We start from the raw sequence: 5,262 nt of genomic DNA, 5'->3' as shown, positions 1-5,262 counted from the left end.
ACCATGTCCTGTACAGCTACAGTGGTTCTGACCCAGTCAGAGAGAGTCTGATGACAGCACCATGTCCTGTACAGCTACAGTGGTTCTGACCCGGTCAGAGAGAGTCTGACGACAGCACCATGTCCTGTACAGCTACAGTGGTTCTGACCCAGTCAGAGAGAGTCTGATGACAGCACGATGTCCTGTACAGCTACAGTGGTTCTGACCCAGTCAGTCTGATGACAGCACCATGTCCTGTACAGCTACAGTGGTTCTGACCCAGTCAGTCTGATGACAGCATCATGTCCTGTACAGCTACAGTGGTTCTGACCCAGTCAGTCTGATGACAGCATCATGTCCTGTACAGCTACAGTGGTTCTGACCCAGTCAGTCTGATGACAGCACCATGTCCTGTACAGCTACAGTGGTTCTGACCCGGTCAGAGAGAGTCTGATGACAGCACCATGTCCTGTACAGCTACAGTGGTTCTGACCCAGTCAGTCTGATGACAGCACCATGTCCTGTACAGCTACAGTGGTTCTGACCCGGTCAGAGAGAGTCAGTGGTTCTGAAGAGTGATTCTGTCTTCTACAGGCCCTCACTCTTCATTCTATTCTCTCTGACAGCATGAGGGCCTGTAGAAGACAGAATCACTCTTCATTCTGGTATCTCTGACTGCATACTTCCATGGCCTGCATCCTCACCAGACACGTCACCCCATTGAGCATGTCTGGGATCGACGTGTACGACAGCGTGTTCCAGTTCCCGCCCAATACCCAGCAGCTTAGCGCAGCCACTGAAGAGGAGTGGGACAACATTCCACAATCAACAGCCTGATCAACTCTGAAGGAGATGTGTCGCGCTGCCTGAGACAAATGGTGGTCACTGCCTGGTTCTCTGACCCACGCCAGATACTGACTGGTTTTCTGATCACACCAGATACTGACTGCGTTTTCTGATCACACCAGATACTGACTGGTTTTCTGATCACACCAGATACTGACTGCGTTTTCTGATCACACCAGATACTGACTGGTTTTCTGGTCACACCAGATACTGACTGGTTTTCTGATCACACCAGATACTGACTGGTTTTCTGATCACACCAGATACTGACTGGTTTTCTGGTCACACCAGATACTGACTGGTTTTCTGATCCACACCAGCTACTGACTGGTTTTCTGATCACACCAGATACTGACTGGATTTCTGGTCACACCAGATACTGACTGCTTTTCTGATCAACACCAGATACTGACTGGTTTTCTGATCAACACCAGCTACTGACTGGTTTTCTGGTCACACCAGATACTGACTGGTTTTCTGATCACACCAGATACTGACTGGTTTTCTGATCAACACCAGATACGGACTGGTTTTCTGATCACACCAGCTACTGACTGGTTTTCTGAACACACCAGATACTGACTGGTTTTCTGATCACACCAGATACTGACTGGTTTTCTGATCCACACCAGATACTGACTGGTTTTCTGGTCAACACCAGATACTGACTGGTTTTCTGATCCACACCAGATACTGACTGGTTTTCTGGTCAACACCAGATACTGTCTGGTTTTCTGGTCAACACCAGATACTGTCTGGTTTTCTGATCCACACCAGATACTGACTGGTTTTCTGATCACACCAGATACTGACTGGTTTTCTGGTCACACCAGATACTGACTGGTTTTCTGATCAACACCAGATACTGACTGGTTTTCTGATCCACACCAGATACTGACTGGTTTTCTGATCACACCAGATACTGACTGGTTTTCTGGTCACACCAGATACTGACTGGTTTTCTGATCCACACCAGATACTGACTGGTTTTCTGATCACACCAGATACTGACTAGTTTTCTGGTCAACACCAGATACTGACTGGTTTTCTGATCCACACCAGATACTGACTGGTTTTCTGATCACACCAGATACTGACTGGTTTTCTGGTCACACCAGATACTGACTGGTTTTCTGATCAACACCAGATACTGACTGGTTTTCTGATCCACACCAGATACTGACTGGTTTTCTGATCCACACCAGCTACTGACTGGTTTTCTGATCACACCAGATAATGACTGGTTTTCTGGTCACACCAGATACTGACTGCAGAAGGTATCTCTCCACTGCATAAGGTGTCTCTCCACTGTAGAAGGTGTCTCTCCACTGTAGAAGGTGTCTCTCCACTGTAGAAGGTGTCTCTCCACTGCAGAAGGTGTCTCACCACTGCAGAAGGTGTTTCTCCCCTGCAGAAGGTGTCTCTCCACTGCAGAAGGTGTCTCTCCACTGCAGAAGGTGTCTCACCACTGCAGAACGTGTCTCTCCACTGTTAGAAGGTGTCTCACCACTGCATAAGGTGTCTCTCCACTGCAGAAGGTGTCTCTCCACTGCAGAAGGTGTCTCTCCACTGTAGAAGGTGTCTCTCCACTGTAGAAGGTGTCTCTCCACTGTAGAAGGTGTCTCTCCACTGCAGAAGGTGTCTCTCCACTGCAGAAGGTGTCTCACCACCGCGGAAGGTGTCTCTCCACCGCGGAAGGTGTCTCTCCACCGCAGAAGGTGTCTCACCACTGCAGAAGGTGTCTCTCCACTGCAGAAGGTGTCTCTCCACTGCAGAAGGTGTCTCTCCACTGCAGAAGGTGTCTCTCCACTGCAGAAGGTGTCTCACCACTGCAGAAGGTGTCTCTCCACTGTTAGAAGGTGTCTCACCACTGCATAAGGTGTCTCTCCACTGCAGAAGGTGTCTCTCCCCTGCAGAAGGTGTCTCTCCACTGCAGAAGGTGTCTCACCCCTGCAGAAGGTGTCTCACCACCGCGGAAGGTGTCTCTCCACTGCAGAAGGTGTCTCACCACTGCAGAAGGTGTCTCTCCACTGCAGAAGGTGTCTCTCCACTGCAGAAGGTGTCTCTCCCCTGCAGAAGGTGTCTCTCCACTGCAGAAGGTGTCTCACCCCTGCAGAAGGTGTCTCACCACCGCGGAAGGTGTCTCTCCACCGCGGAAGGTGTCTCTCCACCGCAGAAGGTGTCTCACCACTGCAGAAGGTGTCTCTCCACTGCAGAAGGTGTCTCTCCACTGCAGAAGGTGTCTCACCACTGCAGAAGGTGTCTCTCCACTGTAGAAGGTGTCTCTCCACTGCAGAAGGTGTCTCTCCACTGCAGAAGGTGTCTCTCCCCTGCAGAAGGTGTCTCACCCCTGCAGAAGGTGTCTCACCACTGAGGAAGGTGTCTCTCCACTGCAGAAGGTGTCTCACCACTGCAGAACGTGTCTCTCCACTGTTAGAAGGTGTCTCACCACTGCATAAGGTGTCTCTCCACTGCAGAAGGTGTCTCTCCCCTGCAGAAGGTGTCTCTCCACTGCAGAAGGTGTCTCTCCACTGCAGAAGGTGTCTCTCCACTGCAGAAGGTGTCTCTCCACTGTTAGAAGGTGTCTCACCACTGCATAAGGTGTCTCTCCACTGCAGAAGGTGTCTCTCCCCTGCAGAAGGTGTCTCACCCCTGGGAACGTGTCTCTCCACTGCAGAAGGTGTCTCTCCACTGCAGAAGGTGTCTCACCCCTGCAGAAGGTGTCTCACCACCGCGGAAGGTGTCTCTCCACTGCAGAAGGTGTCTCACCACTGCTGAAGGTGTCTCTCCACTGCAGAAGGTGTCTCTCCACTGCAGAAGGTGTCTCTCCCCTGCAGAAGGTGTCTCTCCACTGCAGAAGGTGTCTCACCCCTGCAGAAGGTGTCTCACCACCGCGGAAGGTGTCTCTCCACCGCGGAAGGTGTCTCTCCACCGCAGAAGGTGTCTCATCACTGCAGAAGGTGTCTCTCCACTGCAGAAGGTGTCTCTCCACTGCAGAAGGTGTCTCTCCCCTGCAGAAGGTGTCTCTCCACTGCAGAAGGTGTCTCACCCCTGCAGAAGGTGTCTCACCACCGCGGAAGGTGTCTCTCCACCGCGGAAGGTGTCTCTCCACCGCAGAAGGTGTCTCACCACTGCAGAAGGTGTCTCTCCACTGCAGAAGGTGTCTCTCCACTGCAGAAGGTGTCTCTCCACTGCAGAAGGTGTCTCACCACTGCAGAAGGTGTCTCTCCACTGTTAGAAGGTGTCTCACCACTGCATAAGGTGTCTCTCCACTGCAGAAGGTGTCTCTCCCCTGCAGAAGGTGTCTCTCCACTGCAGAAGGTGTCTCACCCCTGCAGAAGGTGTCTCACCACCGCGGAAGGTGTCTCTCCACTGCAGAAGGTGTCTCTCCACTGTAGAAGGTGTCTCTCCACTGTAGAAGGTGTCTCTCCACTGTAGAAGGTGTCTCTCCACTGCAGAAGGTGTCTCACCACTGCAGAAGGTGTTTCTCCCCTGCAGAAGGTGTCTCTCCACTGCAGAAGGTGTCTCTCCACTGCAGAAGGTGTCTCACCACTGCAGAAGGTGTCTCTCCACTGTTAGAACGTGTCTCTCCACTGTTAGAAGGTGTCTCACCACTGCATAAGGTGTCTCTCCACTGCAGAAGGTGTCTCTCCACTGCAGAAGGTGTCTCTCCACTGTAGAAGGTGTCTCTCCACTGCAGAAGGTGTCTCACCACTGCAGAAGGTGTCTCTCCACTGTTAGAAGGTGTCTCACCACTGCATAAGGTGTCTCTCCACTGCAGAAGGTGTCTCTCCCCTGCAGAAGGTGTCTCTCCACTGCAGAAGGTGTCTCACCCCTGCAGAAGGTGTCTCACCACCGCGGAAGGTGTCTCTCCACTGCAGAAGGTGTCTCACCACTGCAGAAGGTGTCTCTCCACTGCAGAAGGTGTCTCTCCACTGCAGAAGGTGTCTCTCCCCTGCAGAAGGTGTCTCTCCACTGCAGAAGGTGTCTCACCCCTGCAGAAGGTGTCTCACCACCGCGGAAGGTGTCTCTCCACCGCGGAAGGTGTCTCTCCACCGCAGAAGGTGTCTCACCACTGCAGAAGGTGTCTCTCCACTGCAGAAGGTGTCTCTCCACTGCAGAAGGTGTCTCATCCCTGCAGAAGGTGTCTCTCCACTGTAGAAGGTGTCTCTCCACTGCAGAAGGTGTCTCTCCACTGCAGAAGGTGTCTCTCCCCTGCAGAAGGTGTCTCACCCCTGCAGAAGGTGTCTCTCCACTGTAGAAGGTGTCTCTCCACTGTAGAAGGTGTCTCACCACTGCAGAAGGTGTCTCTCCACTGCAGAAGGTGTCTTTCCACTGCAGAAGGTGTCTCTCCACTGCAGAAGGTGTCTCACACCTGGGAACGTGTCTCTCCACTGCAGAAGGTGTCTCACCACTGCAGAAGGTGTCTCTCCACTG

Source organism: Oncorhynchus nerka, unplaced genomic scaffold (assembly GCF_034236695.1).
Source record: "Oncorhynchus nerka isolate Pitt River unplaced genomic scaffold, Oner_Uvic_2.0 unplaced_scaffold_442, whole genome shotgun sequence".
Classification (NCBI taxonomy): domain Eukaryota; kingdom Metazoa; phylum Chordata; class Actinopteri; order Salmoniformes; family Salmonidae; genus Oncorhynchus; species Oncorhynchus nerka.
Note: the sequence above shows the minus strand (reverse complement) of the source record.